The sequence below is a fragment of the Cottoperca gobio genome, chromosome 5, assembly GCF_900634415.1.
Source record: "Cottoperca gobio chromosome 5, fCotGob3.1, whole genome shotgun sequence".
In the NCBI taxonomy this organism is placed as follows: Eukaryota; Metazoa; Chordata; class Actinopteri; order Perciformes; family Bovichtidae; genus Cottoperca; species Cottoperca gobio.
In genome coordinates this window covers 5,086,358-5,105,639 of record NC_041359.1, presented here as the reverse complement: position 1 = coordinate 5,105,639, position 19,282 = coordinate 5,086,358, and the positions used below count along the sequence as shown (strand labels likewise).

General features: G+C 39.8%; 1 protein-coding gene across 4 annotated transcripts in view; it reads left to right on the top strand.

Moving 5' to 3' along the window:
- Positions 1-2,018: 2,018 nt before the first annotated feature.
- The window catches only part of chl1b (cell adhesion molecule L1-like b), a 67,022-nt gene continuing 49,758 nt past the window's right edge, over positions 2,019-19,282 (top strand). For 3 of the 4 annotated variants that reach the window (XM_029432332.1, XM_029432333.1, XM_029432330.1), the window contains exon 1: positions 2,019-2,133. The gene's annotated coding sequence lies outside the window, so the exon portion shown is untranslated. Of the gene's footprint in view, positions 2,134-5,926; positions 6,012-19,282 lie in introns of those variants that run through there. The other variant, XM_029432331.1, reaches the window with a different exon arrangement.

Sequence of the window (19,282 nt, the reverse complement as noted above, 5' to 3'; positions counted from 1 at the left end):
CAGTCACTAGGTACTGTAGACAACAAAGTCATATAAATTCAAAATGAGCCACTGAGTCAGAAATGACAGTAAGTTCAGTTGCCTTGATGAAATGTTCTCTGCGCTCACGTTCATCCTTGCGATGAAGGCAGCTAGTTAGTTTTGTTTCTATGGTTACCTCTCCTGCTTGCCTGTGCCGCTTCATACAGCTGTTATCTCATTGGTTGCGCTCTGAAAGGCCAGCGACAATCGAGGTCAAAGTTGAAGTAATTTAATGTTTGAGCGCAGCGCTTGGTGGCAATTTCGAGCAGTGCGCCACGCCAAGGGTAGCTTCCGCCTAGTCGGGCAGCACCGCTCTCTCCATAGGAAAACAACGGCACAGCCCACGCATAGCGGTTTATCGCTGATCATGAGAAGGCAGCTTCAGCCTCTGAGCATGACTGGCAGTGCCATTCCCACCTCGGTTGGAAATCCTCTCCATATCTGTCTGTGGGTCTAAGGTTATTGGGTAAATTGATTTCTAGCTGACCTTTTCTGGCCGCTCCTCTGATGCAAAGAGTTCTTAATGATCTCGTGCTGTCAGAGGTGCTGAAATCACACATCCCTACAGAGACCATTAGTCTACAATACACAGGCTGGCATTATGATGAAAGGTGTGAACAGTGTTGATGTACAGCAGCTCGACACAACACTGTGAACACCTGTTAATGTAATGCAATCCAATAAGATATCCATGCAGTGACGACAACCTTTGTAAAGCTTGAAATGTTCAGTTTTGGAGACACCTCACAGTGATGTTGATTAAATCTGATGGTTATCTTTGGAGCTGTTATTTTTTGTGCTGTGATACATGTAGGCTCTACTTTACATTGTAAGATGATATTGTACATGGAAATGAACATGTTTATGGTATGTAAAGATATGGTAATAGTACAGGGTTCTCTACTTCATTTAATGTTTATTAGTTCATAACAATTTAATAGTTTTGATTTTTTTTAAAGGTTTATAGGCTTTTCTATAACTTTTAGTCAATTTAATATTATATATATACATATATATATATATATATATATATATATATATATATATATATATATATATATATATATATATATATATATATATATACTGTTAATATTGATGTTGTATTTGTTTTGTTATAATCTAAACATTATTTAGTTTACTCTTTAAAACTACTACCAGTAAGCAAGACATATTTTTGAGTGGAGGGTAACCTAACTTCTCTGTATTGGCCTCAAACACCCAGTATCAGTCGAATCAAAACCTCTGTAAAGTTAAACTTTACTATTGAAACGTGTTTTTTGTTAGGACCCAAAGTGAAGGCTGCAGTATTATTAATAAAGTGGCTAAAAGAAAACTACAAAACTCAATCCAAATTATTGGCTGTGGTAGGAACAGATGGGGTCCGTGCCAGTGGCAGAATATTGTGTAGTATGCAGTCTATGGGTTGACATGAGACAGGATAGTACTTTTACTAAAATATAAATAGAAAAAAAAAAGTAACTTGAATAACAATAAACTAAATAATATACTCCATTAGGGATAGGCTATTACACAAATAGGATAGTAGGTGCTACACCTAGAAGATAATGAACATCAGCAAGTCTCAAATCACTACTGAGAATAGTTTAAACACGTCTTTCATGTCAATAATCTACTGGACCGACACTAAATTAAAGTGTTATTTCCTCTCTTCCATATGTGAGCAGTTTAGAGCTCCCCTCTCCTCAACCTCCTCCCATTAAAATCTGTTCATTCTGAAGTTTGGGAATAATGTCGCTGTCACTGTTTGGGGGGCTGGGGAGCGCGTGAACCCGGTCACAACGTGGGGAAGTTGCTCACGGTTTTTCTGCGTTGCCATGGGGTTTTGTAAAACCTATTGACTGCGATAGGGTCCCTTCTTTTCTTTGAGTCCGTCTTTGTGGAGGAGGAGGAAGAAACCGCTATTACTTTTTCTGACAGAGGCGGGGGGTGAGCGATAGTAGCATCCAGGGGAGGAGGGAGGTACTCCGGTTCAGACCAACTGCGAGGCAAAGCGGCGTTACAGTTAAACCTCCCTCTGCACTCTTCTATTCAGCGGTGGAGAAAATTCAACTTTCTGAACGGCTACCACGACATGAGTTGCACCTGAAGGTGAGTTTTCACAATTTCTGTGTTTTTATAGAGCACAAAATAGTCTATTTTCATATTTTCTCACTGTTGAGTGTTGTTAGTTGAGGCACTTGTTACAAATTTTAGCTAGCTTTGAGCGCGGAGCTCTCAGTTGGTACCACGATTTGAGCAGGCACCTGTACCGACTGTATACTACTAGTCTTCACGGCAGGTGCTTTGAAAATAAAATTCTAAAAGAGGACGAAAAAAGGGGAAATACGTAAAGGAAAATGTGCTCACGTAGTAATTAGTATCAGTTTTTCAAGAGTGAAATAATATCTAGACAGTTTAGTCATAACCAGTGAAGTGAGAGGTGAAGAAGTGGAGGGCTAACCTAGCTTAATCACGTTTACGCAGAATTATTCCACTTATTTTTATTTTAAACGGAAAATATCATTTTCCGTTTAAAAATCATAAAAATAAAAATTAGACTAGTTGATAAGTATGAATTAATATCAGTCTGAGAAAATAGTTAATCATTTTTTTCCTGAGTGCCTGTGGTGCCTGATAATGATCACTGACTGGAGATCACACTCACACCCATCCCTCTTATTTACCACCACTCTGCCAATACACAGTAATGATCCAAGCCTGCTTATCACTGGCTCTCATGTTGAATACTGAACGGCAGAACTGAATCATATATTGTCATCTAATGTGATGAATAGCATTATCTCATTCTCTTCTGGAAATAAATGAATAAATGTAATCTCGCACGTGATTTGACAGACACAGGGATAGTTCTGTTTAGTAGGAAAATGCATGAACAGACATCTGTGTAAGAGCCCCACTGACAGTTGGGCTACAGTAAGATTTTAATGCAGAGAGACTGCATGCCATTTCAGCAGATGTATTCATGTAGTGTGAAAAGGTAAGTGTTGTCATCATGTGGCACTAGAAAGCACTGAAAGGTTGTTTTACTTAGAAAAACTGAATTTTAGATTTTTTTCCATCTCAGCTGACACCTCTGACAAAGCACTAACATATTCATTTTAGAGAAACACAAACTACATCCTCTTTCTTTAATCCTTCTGCACACTTGAGGAAATTGCTCTTCATTACATGCATTTCTGTTGTAGTGTAAAGCGTGCATGACACACGATTAGAATGAGTTATGAGACGCCAATGAGTGCGATTAAAATCACATTATAGTAGCATTTAAATCAGAAGTGTTGTGGTGATTACCTTTAGCTTTGGTAATTGATGGGGATGTGGATGGAGCAGTTGTGCATCAAGCTTGTGTGCTTGACGTGTTGCATTTAAAAACCAGATATATCTCACGTGGTTAACGTAGTGATTCCCTCAATATGAATATTTACAAGGTATGCAAATTTTTCACACACTGTGGTGGAAGTGCTGTAAATTCAAATGCTGGTTTACTCAAGTGTTGTTGTGTAGTGTCTCATTATAGATTATGCCTTTGAGGGAATCCCAGGAAACAGAGAAATGTTTCATAGTTTACTCATAATTTAATATTTGTATTCCGTTTGATGCTTTTCTTTTATTGTTCACAACATAAATCAGCTTGGCCTATATTGTCTCTCGCAAAGTTTGTGGTACATTATTCAAAAAGAATTAAGATTGTGGTAAACACACTTCTAAAAGAACTAGAACTGGCTACATCTAATACTGATCCTACTGCTTAATGTTAAACACAAAGACCTTCTGAAGGACAGACTGCCATTAGTGAATGTAATCATCTCAAGCTGCTCATCAAGATGAGGAGATCCTATTTGTGTTGTCCCCTGTTCCTCCCATATACATTCTCCAGTGTTCCTTGCCAGAATTATCCCACATCAGGTAAGTTGGCTGAATGTAATTTCTAGGCCAAAGACAAGAGGCTCTAATGGCACTTGTCATCACACGTGGTCCCCAGCCTCTCTGTATTCAGGGCAGTGGTGCTTTGTGTCCAGAAGTAGGTCGAATGCTTCTCACCAAACAATTTGAGCGAGCGCCAGTAATTGGACAAGCAAAGTGTCGACCATCTCCCAGCCGGTCCATGTCAGCCAGCGCTCTCACCACTTAATATGCAGCTCCGACCTGATGCATTTCATGGACCTTTTTCATCCGTTTAATCATTCAGATTACAAAATGCAGGAAACAGAACATCCTTTGTAGCTGCAGACCATCTCATTCTTCATATTGGCTGCCATACTTCTACTAAATGTCAGCTCATATGACGAGAAACACCAAGTTACAGCAACTGTAACTGTTAAGCTAAGTCAATTCTATTCATATAACCCAATATCACAAATGTGCATTAAGGGGCTTCAGAATCAGAACAGCAGATGACATCCTCTATCTTAAGACTCGGTACAGGTAAGAGAAAAAAAATATAAATACAAACTTAAACAGAGAAAAAAAAGCACAGGATGGAATATAAGGTGATCAGCGATGTATGAAGGGGCGTGCCCATTTACCATTTTTTAAGTCATCAACATAACCTTAAAGTCCGATCTGACATGGAAGGGGAGCCAATGAAGGGAAGCTGAAGCATTCTGTACCATCAAGTCTTTGAATACTAGCGCACAGATTGAAACTTGGTCACGCTGTTGAGTGATAAAAACACCTGAACCCACGCCTTGCTGTGTTGTTTTCTTCTGTACAAGCATCACAAACTGGCTGTTCGTAATGGTGTTTGCTTTACTTACAGTAGTGCACTTTGTTGTCCTGTGTACATTGGCGAGGTAGGGGTTGACACTGAAAAGGAGAAATGGAGAGACACAGAGAGCCCTTTCTTTGTGCTGGTGCTGTGTACACCTGGCCTTTAACAGTGCAAACTGAAAGATGCATGTATCAGGATTCAGTGTAGCCGAGTCCCCCAGCCTCAGTGATACGTGGGTGCAAGTTGAGCCAGGGAAGAGTGGAACTTGAATTTTCCGTATTTGATTTAGAGTTTTTTTGATACATTATATCTTCAAATAAACCACTTTAAAATGTTTGTCTGTGCACATTGTGTAGGGGATGCATCTCTTATCGCCATCAGCAATGTAATTTCAGGCTCTTATTCGGTCTGTCAGATGGAATCTGCAGTATCAGATGGCTATTAGAGATTAGAAAAAGCAGTCTAACAACAGTGAGCAGGACTGAATTGCTGTATCTGACTAATTGTCCATTTAGGATTCCTTGTTATCACCCTATCTAGAAGGTGCTGCTTTTGGCGATGCAAAAAATAGAACATCTAACAGCTGTTTGAATAGGTACGCTGATCCATGGATATATAGTGTGAACCTACACTGTGATAATGACAAACATTGCACTGATACAAGGCGGCGTTGAGATGTTCAGAGTTTGTTTTACAGACTGATTGGCGCCTTTGGAAGGTGTGGAACCCAGCAAGTACCCAGGCCCTAATTGAGGTTCAGCTCAGGCTCCAGCACTACAAGAAATTACAGTGACGACTCATGCTCCCGGTGCTGCAGGCAGTGTTGAGAGTGCTGCAGCGCCGCCATATCTGAGCCATCCTCTTTCATGTTTGACACCGATGACAGCCGGAAAGGCACATTCTAGCCAGTATGTTCTGGAAATGTGTATGGTTACATGAAATATTAATTCCCTTCACTGCTCTCTGGGAGTGTGCATATTTATTTGCCAGATTATTTTATGATAGCTGTGATTGGTTCAGAGGAGAGATAGAGGAGTGTTGGAAATGACTCCCTCCATGCAGAGTCTCTGATGTGGGATGGAGGAGTAGAGGAGATGCAAAGATAAGAGGTGCTGATCATCAGAATCAAGGTTTATTTCTTATTTAACAGCCCACTGCATCATTGGGGCCACTGGGTGAATATGATCAATGGCTTCTCGCGCTGCACGGACAATTAATCACTAAAGTTAATACTGAAGGACAAACCTGCAGAGAGGTCAGTGTTATCTCATATGTTCAGCACTTCTTTTCCCAGCAGGAGGGGATGAGAGGTCAGGAGCCAACACTGGTGATGTGTTATGCACACGTCATTGCCTGAAGGTATAGATTGGCCTGTCATTGTCCTGTCTCTGCGGTACCGAGGCTGTTTTCTCAAAGCTGGCACATTTCACTAAGACATATTGTTATTTGCTGCCAGCTACAGGAACTGCAAGCTTTTCATGTCTTTCATAAAGGTCTTGTTTTTACATGTCATCATTCAGTTTTTTTTTTCATTGTTATGTCCAAATGACAACAATACACAAATTCTCCACTTGTTGTGGTATTATGCTTTCCCCCAGGCTGTTTGTGAATGCTTTTTTTCATGGGAATTTTCAATCCTCTATTGGATTCAGTGCAAAGACAGTGATATGTTCTGTTATTCTGCCTCATATGGCTTTAGAATTGTAATTTGTTTTACGTGTAATTAATTAAATTCGATTATGCTCACATGAAAACCATAACCATTAAAGAGAACCAATAAGATGTCTTTTTATGAGAATAATTCATATCCCACTGCGCATTGCTGTCAGCCTGTAACACATTTTCCAATTGTGTTGTCCCCATTTTTGCATGCCCACTCAGATTTATAAAGCTGTGGTTGAATCACAGGGTAACATATCCTCGAGTATCAATGTTTATGTTAAAAACCTTGGTGAAAAGGGCAACACAATCGTAAGATTCTCCATGGGAAAACAAACATGACATCTATGCTTCAAAGAGTAAGAAGTTATTGCCCTTAAGTCACTGACATACCAGGATGATTTCCATTTCAATTGCGGGCTCAATTTGGGATAACTCATGCATACAGAGGTACGGCGAACAAAGAACGTAGGAATAAAAGTGACAAATGTAGAGAATGGAACAGAGGAGCGCGGTATCATTGGCTTTGTGTCCCATGAAGGGTATTGTGTGGCTGCTTGGATAAGGTTGCAAGGGGACCCCTGGGACATGGAAGTGAAGGGCACCAAGGATGAAGGAGGACACATGTGACAGGCAGGGGACACAGAGGACATACTGGGACAGAAGTGAAACACACCTCTGTGATGCAGGTACTAGTTCCCAGTTCATTTAATGGAATTGTCCATCACAGTTTCCCACACCCCAAATTGCTTTTTTTGTCCAAATAGCAGTTCAAAACCCAAAGCCTTCTTCAATGTACAATTATACTGAGCAGCAATTGATTGATTCTTTAATTTACTCATTTCCACGCAAGATACATTGTTAATATTAATTGTTAAACATAATTTGCACACATAGCTGTAGAATTTCATGTATCGTCATCTGGTTGCCTCTAAAAATTGTCTGTCCCTGTTACAGTGGTGCAGTCATGGAACCATAATACTATTAGATATTGATCAAAAGCTCTTAATTACTTAATCTTTAATAATATATTTTAGCTAAAGATACATTTTAGACTGTATTTTATCTATGCACAGTTATTTAACGGCTCCTTTGTCGTTTGTTGCAATTGGGCTTCTTTTTTTAAATAGAAAAATGGTTCAGTAACAAGCTATAGCCACGCTAGCTTTAGACTAAACAATGACAATGCTAAAATGCTGATGTTTTGTAGGCATAATGTTGACCATGTTTACGCCTCACACTAAACACAAAGTACAGCTGGGACTGAATGAGAATGCCATTAGTTCTGCTGGGATTTGATCATAAACCAAACTAATAAACAAGTGAAACTGTTGACCTGATGGTGCTGCTACATGAAAATGATCCCCAAAGTTAATACAATTCATCCTGAGGGGGCCATGAATACCTGCAACACATTTCAGGGCAATCAATCCAACAGTTGTCAAGACATTTAGCTCAATACACCAACTATCAACCTCATAGTGGTGCTGGTGGAAAAGTCAGGGGATCAGGAATATCAGCAGGCTTTATAATCTGGGGACTGTGAATGTCTGTGCAAGATTTCCTGCCGATCCAATTTCAGGCTGGACCAAAGTGTTGGACCAAGAGAATAATGCATCCTGTGATGGCAACAATGTGAATGCTACAATATATGTAAGGAATTGAGGAACAAGTATTGTTTTAGTGTTAAAGCTGAAACTTGGAAGGCAAATAGACTTTTTCACAGCAGACATTTTCATAGCAGGAAAAGCACAGGTAAAACAAATGCTGTTAACATTGCTTCAGTTCTATTAAGTGTCCCAGTAAGCTATAACTGGGGGGCAGCACGCACAATACTTTCCTTGCTTTGAAAAGGTCAATAAAAGTCCTTGTCATAGTTTACAAACTAAAAAGAAATCGCTGACAAATATAGTTTTAATATCCTAAATTTCAAAAATGTGATGTGGTACCATACACTGTGTACTTGAGCACAAGTATGAGATAATGTATTCCTTTAGTGATGGAGCAGTGTGTCTGGAAGTAGGTGAGCAGTATGTGTCAGTGTGACAGGGCAGCAGTGCACATGTCCAGAGGCTTCCCCTGGGACATCATTACACCGTGTTGGGCTCCATTGGGTACTGTAAGTGGACTGCTGGGAGCCCCAAGCCAGTGCAGCTCCATGTGTGTTGATTTGGTGTGAACATGCGAGCCCGGTGTCTGCCCTGCATAGTAAGAGCCTGTTTACTGGCCCAGTGAGGCCCGGAGTCAAGCACAGCACTTTCATACAAATGGAAGATTAGAGAGCAGATCAAGCATGATTAGATTCATGAAACAAGGACAATGTGTTGCTGAGTGGTCAATTCGTTAAGTGGGCTAACGAGCAAGAGGTATAATCATTTTGTTTAGCAGAAGCAGTTGCATTTATGCATTTGTCCCAAGTTGTCATTTAGCTATCATAGCTGTAGAATGTGCAGACGACAAATTACCTTATCTCTTTATCTTAATGGGGATACAAGCTTTTATACATAGACATGTATTCACAATATACAACTTTGAAAAGAGATACTTTGGTGCTGAAGCATTTTTCTGTTATTGGCCATTAGGTACACCATTGTAGCATTTTGCTGCAAGGACATAGCAACCCTTTTTATGTATCAGAACTTAATTAATTTCCTCATAACAGCAGTTTTTAATGTTATGATAGTTTGTTAAAGTCTTTGCAGTTGTCCTTCAGGGTCTTCTACAAAGAGCCAAAACTCAGCATGTCTATTTCTTAATGTACTCCCCCACAGATAGAGCAAATGTTGAATGGAAGAATCTTGCCAAGCTGCTACGTATCCAATTTAATTCATCAGATTGGGGAGCCCCACTTTCCAGTTTTACAAGTGTGACCCGCAGACCACCAGCTATGAACCACAGACCTTCTTGACCTCATTATTTTTACAGCTCCAGACTTTTTAGGTAGACACTGAGACTTCTTGCAGAGCACGTTTTTATGGCCTCATATTAGATTGCAAACGATCTCACCTTCTAACATTTTCTGCGGTTTACAGTGGAGTTTTAATGAGTATCGGGGTGGTTCTGCGGGCAAAATGAGACCAGTCACAGGCTGTCATTATGGTTAGGTAGAGCTATTATTATGTTGCAGCTTAATGAAAATAGCTTGGTGCTAAATTATTAAGCATTTTAGTCACAAATTGACTCATTTGAGCTCACAAGAGAGCTGTAGTAGGTGTAAATACTGTTTAATTGTGTTAGCTAATCAGTGTAATGCAGGCTTTCCTGAAAACATCTACTATAGTTAGTCCAATCCTGAGTGTAGTGCTCATTATGAAATACCATCAACTATAATTGAAAGTATTTTCAGTACTGTGTTTTTGTGAATGTTGCATATGCCTTTGTTTGAACCTCATTTCTCCTTTGCAGTATAGCAGAATATTTTGCCATAGTAACATAGTTACACTGTTAGACAAAGTTCTTGCTACAAGTCTTTTAAGATTTTTCTTGAAATAGCATCCATGCCTTATTCCTTTACAGAAATACAGCTGCAGGGTCTTTCTATCTGCCGTAATCCCAAGAAAACACTGTATTTTTGTGCACTGTGTTGTATGAACTATGTTTCTCCAGAGCAGAAAGACACATATCTGTAATAAACTAGTACAGTTAACTTAACACAATGCACAACATAAGAATGAAATTACTGGGAGGGGTGTAGGGAAGTAATGATGACATTGTTCTGTCACAGAGGCAATGCATGATTAACAGCCACATGCTAATTTACTATAGAGGAGAGTTGCAGATATGGGAAAGAAACAGATGTTTGTTTCAGATTAATCCTGTTGATATTTTGAGGAACAAATACTTTATAGATAGAAATAGGGCCCTGCAGCTCTGTAATAACTTATTTTGGCTTGTACATTCATCAATGTAGATTCCTCCTATCTAGGGTTGTTTTACACTTCCTTACAAATTGTTTTAGGCAGATTTTACACTTTATTGTATGCTTAAAGAACATCGAAACAACACATAAGAAGGACAGACTGATTTTTCCTCATAAAATGGCCTCTGGTTCCTGCAAAACAGCAGACATCTGTAGGCTATTGTAAGAATCTGGGTTAAATCTGTTCTGGGTTCACTACATTCTGCAGTAGTTCAGGCCCTGGTCAGGTTTAAACAGAATCCACATCGGTCTGAGCCAGAATTTATGTACTCTATCAAAATTCTTAAGTTTGTGTATGAGCAAACCCTACACCATTTCTGTGTGGGAGCTTTGCCAATTTTAAATGGCTTAAGGGCTTGAAGCGATGGCTTTCAGAAACAAAAGCAGATCAATAGAGGTGATCCTCCAGAAATCCTATCTTGATATCCTGGTCTTCAGCCTGGAAATGATCCCATCAGTCGTCATGCGACATGTAACACAGGCTTTTTGTCTGGATGGATTCTCTGTGGCTTTCTGCTGACCCTTCCGGTTTCCTGTGGTGTGTCACACAAGCCCGAGGCTGTGTGTCATCTTCCCGGTAAAAGGACGTCAGGGCGGTCTTTGGTTGTATGATTCCTCTTCAGCACCGCAGCTCCTTGAGATACGGTGCTGTAGGCAACTTGTTGTCTTAAACATTGACATTTGCATTTAAATTGACTTCATGCGGCCGTGATTTATTTTCTGGAGAGTGACAGTTTGGTCGGTGGCTTTGCTTCTAATTCTCTTGCCATACTGCCAAGTATGATAACAGAAGCAGGATTATTATTCAGTGAAATGGTAGTCTAACTTTGTTTCATAGTGTGCTATAGTCCACATACCAGCCTCAGACCACTTGTGTCTCTCAAATTCTCTCAAAACTGCAGATTACATTCTGGTCAGTCATGCGTGGTGGCTTTTCTCATGAATTAATTGTAGTTAAGAAAAATAATTCTTCAAATTGGAGAGAGAAAAAGGTAATCCTATTCTCTGAACATTTTACTCACATTTCTAGAACCAAGGTAAAGACCACACTATAACATAGCTCTGTCACTTAAAGGGGCAAAGATGCATTGGTTAGTTGACAGCTACTTCGATCGGTTTGAGTATTTTCTTTTCAAAGAAAGAAAGTCAAAACTCTGTGATTCCAACTTCTTTAGTGTGAACATTTTATGGTTTCTTTACTCATCTATGACAGTCAACTGAATATCTTTGAGTTGTGGACAAAGACCAAACAACTAATTAATTCATCGAGAAAATAATCAATAGAATAATTGACAATAAGCAAATCCTTAGTCCTACCCTCACTGTACAATATAAGACTTTTTAGGCACTATATTGCAGATTGAATTGAAATACAGACTGACACGTACTCTAAAATAGGCCTCAATATCCCCTGTAGCTCCAGTGGCACTAAAAGGGAAATAACACCTGTTTAGCGTATGTTTTCACTTGAAAATACATGCATTAATCTGAAGCCCTTTCAAGTCATGTTGATGTCACCCCTGTGATTTATCCACGTTACAAAAATAGTCAAACAAGAGGCTGCCAGCTCAGCAGGGGTCATGATAATTTCGGGGGCCATGGCGCTCATGGGATGACAGTTTGACACAGGATGTTTGCAGAGATCACCCCAGAAAGCACGTATAATTGACACCATTAGCCTTGAGGTCTGTCAGTTTTCTGACAGCTGATGAATTCACGTGCATCTTCCCTCAACTACAGATAAGAAATTCATACCTCCTGTTTTTAAACCATTTTACACCTCAGTAATCCCTTTCTAACAACCACTTGCCCCAGCTGAGGCACAGTTTACACCCTGTGTCATGGATTTGTGATTATCCTTTTCAGAGTGTGAGGTGGGTGAAGCACTGGGCCTCATGAAAGTCTGTCCACAAGTCTGATTCCCGCAGGGTTCATATTCTTGCCTTCTTGTTGAACTGGTGCTGTACAGGCCCCTTGGCTCTGCTGTGTGGTGTAACTCACCTGCTGTCGAAACCTTTGGATCATATCCCTGAGCAGTGAGCACTCCCTGGTTCCCTATTTGTAGCCAAACCAAAGTTACAGATGGCTTCACTTCTTCCTGTGGTTCAGTGGAAGAGGTGTGGAGAGTTTGAAGGTCACAGGCAGGTCTTCCTCCGTTGTTCCGTGTCGAATGTCATTACTAACACACGGAGGCCTTTTTAATACTTAAGCCCCTCTTTTTCTTCACCACCTGCAGTGCGATGGGATTTTAGCCGGGGTCGAAAGTGTGCCAGAAGCACTGCTATTAACCCTGTGCATTGTGCCTTTCTATGAAGGGCAGTCCTCTGGCAGACACTTCCCCCTGTTCATAATGGAAGCGACGGCATTCCTTGTAGTGAGCACGGACATACTTTGCTGGCTCTCAAAGAAGCTTCATGCAGATTTTTGCAACAGTGGACACTCTTTTCTTCCCATTTACACAACCCTCATTTTTCAACCCCGTTTAGACCAAAGCTGCTCCTCCTTTGGGTTGGTTTCAGCTATCCCAGTCATGAAGTAAACAACATCCTCTGTCCCATTCACTACACAACTAGAGTGTAAGAGACTATTCAAGTAGAGTGAAAAACAATGAGTGTTCACCAGTGTGTGTGGGAGTGTGTCTTAACTTCACAAAGAGAGACTGGTGCTCAGTTTGTAAGTTGACATGAGGCATGCTAGCATCACGGTGAAGAGGATTTTTACAGCAATCACAGCAGTGGTATTTTGATCTGCTGCATGGGGGAGGTGTAAAGTACTTCAGGGACACTCTTTTTTTCTCGACACTGTATCAGCGATAATAACGCTTTTCAGAGAAATCTGTAGTATTCAGATACATTATTCAAATACGTTGCTCAAAAATGTTAAACTTTCACAGTGAATGACTTATTTTACAATATTAGTGTGTAATTGATACTCATTGATACTGGCTGGTGTTGGAGCTGTAATTTAAATTATCTTCATGGTTGTCTAATGCAGATGGTAGAACAGCTGTGACTGAAAGAATTAGTAAAAAAAAAAGATAAAATAATATACTAGGTCTGGACCCGCCTGCATCATTTTGTGACTGCATCTTACTTAGAGACGAGTAAAATCCTGAATATGTTGTGTGACTGGATATTTATTACGGCCTCAATTCTATCGATTATTTTCATTGATTAATCTGCTAATTATTTTCTACAGTAATCAATTAGTCTATAAAATGTCATAAAGTAGTAATGTCCATTACATTTACTCAAATTCCAAGGTGATTTCTTTAAATGTCTTGTATTGTCTGTCCAAAACCAAAGAAAGTAGAGCAAGCTAGAAATCTCCATATTTGAGGGGCTGAAAACAGCATTTTCTTCCATTTTTGCATTAAAGATTATTTTAAGGATTAATCGATTATCAAAATAGTTGCAGATTATTTTTCAATAGATGCTGAAAACTGAAGCTCTAGTATCCATCGACTGTATAGAGACATTCTATGAGGTGATTCATATGGCATGCATCTGGAGGAGCATACTGTTGCTGGTAGTGTGTGTATTGCCAGTGGAATCACGTCTGTCTGTCTCTTTTCTGTGAAATGGGGGCCAATACTGATGAAGCCAACCATAACTTCAGCTCTAGGTGGGGGATTCCATTATAATGCTTAGCCTGAAAAGACCCCACACTGGCTCCAACAGGATTTGTTTTGTTCAATAAGTGGTGAAATGGTATCAAAATGGTTTCCTCCCCACACAGCGGCTGATTTATAAGTCTGCACATCTCTAGTTTCCCGCTGCTGTGTTATAAGGCTGGAGGTGGGGCCATTAAACTGATGGCATAGCTTTGCTTCTCTGTCACTGTCAGTAAACAGGTTGGCCACTGCTGTTTTGATTTTCTGAATTTGTAAATGTTTTTTTCTTTGCACAGCTTACTTTTATAACAAGGGATATAAGGCTAAAGACTTATCAGTGTAGTACATTTACATGAAAGAGAGAGTAGGAGAGAAAAACATGTTTGATCAAAGCTGCGTTTGCTTCACTTTATCAAAGGGATATTGTTCTGAGCCATTTGGTTTCCGTCTTGACCCAGTAAATGCAGCAAGGCTTCTATCTTCACAAGAGCACGTTGGAGAATCCTTCTCTGTATGACCAGGGCCGTGGAGCTATGGTGCCCAGAATGCAGAGCACAGCAAGTCCACAGCCATCATCATTAGAGCCGTGCTGCTGTGGACACTAATGGCTGTCCCCGTTCTGCTGCCTCGGCACATTCGGAGGGCTCATCTGAGACTTGATGGTGTGAACACATGAATTCACGGTTCCTGTTCCCTGCTTTAAAGCAGGATGCTGGACGTAGAAACCTTTTGTAGCGAAGAACCACCATGAGTGCATTAGTGGTGACGTCCTCTTTCAACCACCCTCAAACGATGAAAGGAGGCTAATTGGGGAGTTTGTCCTCGTTTATCTTCATTTAAAGGCTGTAAAAGATGGCGTTGTTTACTTGTTTCAATATTGAGAAAGGGGGAGCGGGGCGCAGAGACAAACAGTGGTTGCAGTGTTAAACTGGGGGATGGGGCTGGTAAAATTGATGTGCTATCCCTGGACTCCTAATTGCGTTTTAAGATTTCAAATAGCCATATGAGCGCCTTAAAAGGGAAAATAGTCCAGCATCAAAAGGTGCGCTAGTAAATGTCTGCATATTTTAGTAGAATGAAGATTTATCACCTCTATTTCTCAAGAAAATGTTAAATGCAATATTTGAAAATCAATATAGGGTCATGACAAGGCACATTCATCAAGTTTGTTTATTTCTTTATGGTGAAAAGCTTTACATGGCCATCTTTTTCCAATTACATGCAAAGGCGGACATAGTCTCACCCCCTTTCTGTTGTTTTTGTGGTGGCAGTATAGATTTTCAGCCAACCAAATGAACTCTTTACTGAAGAGCCTACAGTCATTGTGCTTAGGTCTTTCCTTGGTTTTAGGCACAGTTATTCCCTCCTCCAAATGTACACTTTACAAATCAATAAGCTTTCACAGTAATTTAACTCTGGGTGCCCCGAGAGCTTGCAATAAATGCACTGTATTATAGATAGAATTAAATCAGTGCGTTTCCCTGTTGTCCTTGCACTGAACAGGCTGGTTAATTGATGTCATGGCAGAAACTGTATGTTTTGTTTACAGCCATATATATATTTATTGTATTCTGTGTAAGCCACTTATAAGGTTAACCACATAGGATGCAGAGAGGTGGTACCTTTTTAAAAGGAGTTTGGCTGGATTTTTCAGGATTTCGCTCCACATGGCATGATTTATATATGACTTCTGAATCCAATGGGATTCTGGCAAATGGAATCTACATTGATGATGATTAGTCCAATGGTTGTCCTACCTTGTGCCGATCAATACTCATATTGGTAGCGATCAATCCCCAATATGGAGCAGAGGCTCGGATCCCCAGTGCTTCCAGTAATTTGTGGTTTTAATCTTATTACCTTTGATTCCTGACCAATAAGGGAAATCTCATTAGTCTTATGGAAATGGCAAAAACCAAAACCCATAATTTGGTATGATGACAGAAGGCTACACTCAACTTTCCAAGGTAGTTTAATCTATCTAAATGTCCTCTGACCAATTTGTCCTTTGATAACGTTGATATTTACAAATACAGCCTCAAAGTGGTTGCCAGGATACAGATTAGATGTGTTTTTAGACATGCTCGGAATAGTTATTTGGGTATTGAAATAAAGGTAGAGGGTTGTTCGACAGGAACATAGTCTATATCTCTTTATGTCACTTAAACAACCCTTCCTTACCCCCCAGACTTTTATCTCTATAACTCATTGCATCACAAATCTCATCCTAACAAAACATCCACCAAACTAAATGTATTGACATGGGTTTACGATTGCATGTTAGAGATACTGTTTCTGGTTCATTTGTATTTTGATCAATTTTTCAATAACCTCATTCTGGATTAGCAGCCAAGCACTCAAGCACTGTAGACAACTGATGGTGAGAATCAAAGCCGCCTATTGAGAGCATGTTGATACGATGCAGTGTACCAGCCATTGTTCATCATTAGGCTGAAGAATATGCATTATGGATGATGTTGTTATTCTAAATGTAACACATAAACTGTTAAAGGCTTTGAGATGAAAGCTTGGACGTCAGACAGTGAAGAGCCTGCCTCACACTGACCACAAATCCTGCTGCGACCACAGCATGAGATAGAATCGGAGATCAATCAAAGCCTTCGTTAATATTGCCAACAACAGAGGAATTCTGCTTCGTCTTATCACCAGCTTCCTAAAAAGCAACAAGGTGGAATCCATTAAGCACTTCTGTCTTTATGATATCTGTGCGTATGTAGTGCCAATTAAAGTTAGGGTTTTGTTAAAGTCGATTTTATCCTCTGTCCCAGCTTGAAAAGATCATACATGAATCACAGTCAGCTCGTATTGACTTGTTCTATTTGATCTTAACCCTCTTCACTCACACAGTAGTTTTCTAGTGGGGCAAACACTATTTAGCATGCAGTATTTGTATCTATATTCCATGTTTCAAACTTTGACAGGCACTGGTAGCAAAAACACATAATCTTTTCTTGAAACCTTGCAAAGATGATTCAAACGCATAAATTAAAAATGTATGCATTTGTCTAAAGAGAAATAATTATAAAAGAATAAACTCAAAATGTTTACTTGGAAAATCTACTGTCAAATGTTCTCTCCGTGCTGTCCCAACTTCAATATGTCCAAAACAGAGCAATTCTTAAACCTCCCTTTAATAGAGTCTTTCAGGGAGGCACAGGAAGAGGAACAAATGCCTCTATTCAGTAGCGTCCAAAATGCTAATGCCTTCGGCTCTTAACACGTTTATAAGGGTTCCCATGTCACGACATGGCATAGTCCACCCTAATGGGGGCCGTGGCTGGGCACTGCATGAAAAAGCCAGACACATAACAGAACATGAGAAATATGACAACAAGATTGCTGGTTTCCTGGGGAACAGGACATCTGAAGCTCCTATTTTCCTTCTTGAAGATGCACACAAGAATGTTATGTCACACTCAACTTTGAGGTTTCTTTTCTTTTCCAGTCACTGTAACCTCTGTTTGGAGCCGAGCATGGACCCTGACATTTAAAATATCTATAAAGTTACAGGCATTGTGCGGTTTAGTTAATGTAACAGCCCATACATCAGTGTAGTCATAGACTTTGCAGACTTCTTAAAAGGGAAAAATAAGGGAAATAAAGTGACGATAGCACCGGTGCTGTCATTGGAACTGTTGGCCATTCCAGTGGTTAATATTGAATTCCCGTAACTATGGGCTCCCATATGTAAATGATGGCAACACAAGGTTCTATATTGGAGAAACTTTCTGCAAGCAAATAAATGAAGGGCAGGCAGGGTTTAGTGATTGCTTGGGAAAGTAATTACTCCTTATCTGTATGGGTGCTGGAAGGCAGACTGCAGAACCAGGCTCCAGCCTCTATGGCGCCTTTGGATGGATATTATGTCAACTGCTCAAAAGGTATTTCTTCAGTGACATTCTGGTCAACTTGTGGAACACGTTCAATGTTGTATTGACCATTTTGAATGATTAGACAACCTAAACGTAAACGTAAAACTTTTCTCTCATATCTTAATTCCATTTTCAATATGTAATTTCACGATCCACAGCTGTTTTAAACATAAAGTGTTGACAACACAAACATAGGATTGACGTTATTGAACTATTTAGAGGATGAGAGTCTCTCAAGACTAACCTCTCAATACTGCTATTGATAGAAAGTATAAACACTCGTCTAAATGGACTGCAATGGTTGGACAACAGCGCTACAAGCTGCTATCGATGAAGTCCTCTGTGGGAGTGCTTCTACCATGTCTTTCCCCAAGCTGTTGGATTGGATCACTGTTGGATCATTTAAGTAGTTAAAAAATCTTAATTACACATACAAGGTGTGTCAAACTCTGTTTCCACTATCAGTTACATTTATTTGTAAATGTTATTTGTGTTTCTAGTGCGGGTGTCGTCCCTGGACTCATGTTACTTTGCATAAAAATGATTCCAGTCGTCGTACAGTAACATATTTTAAATTTGGGCAAAACAGCGCTGGTATCGGATAAATATCAGTATTATGGTTTAATGTCAGTTATAAGTACTGTAAATCCATAATTGTAGGCCAACCCGGAAGTTCGCGTCGCCCTGGTTCCGTCGACAAACAAGCAGTGGGATTTTTCCTTTGGATTATGGATTGGCAAACAAAAGTTTAAAATAAGCAAATATAAACACAACAAGCCTGTGAAGGTGGACTACTGAATATATACGTTTCCATGTTCGATATAATGATGTTTAATGTCCCCAACAACCTCTCCAGTATCATTTAGCTACTTGTTAACAATTGCCTTTTTTAAGACAAGTAAAGGCTTCAAAATTCACAAGTGAAAACGTGAAAATCTCTGCATCTTGTGTTAACCAAAGACCCTATTTCAGGCATCTAACCAGAAACCAATTAAAAAACCCATGACTTGGAGATGAGGGAACCGGCAATTCAAAATGCTAACTAATTTCCGGGTTTTAGTTTTCATTCCTGCAGCACTCTATAGTGCATGTTTCCCACCATGTCTAAAGGATGTGGTTCAAATCAATCTTGCACAACAGTTAATAATCAAGTCTTCTGCCAGGAACAAATGGACTGCTATTGTGCCATGACAAAAATCTCTTACCACTGCTTAGTCAATGCTGCATCCTTTTTGATGACCCACCTTTGTTGTCATTGTTCCACAGTTCTTTTCTTAAACAATACTGAGTGTACACTGCATCTTCACCATGACATCATTGACATTGCTTTCAATCTGTTGACATGTGCATCAAAAGATATAATTAGATTGAGGTTGCTGCCACTTTTGATCACTTTTGTGTTGTTAGCCTTTGGATGGCCTGAAGTGGAGCTCACAATGCTG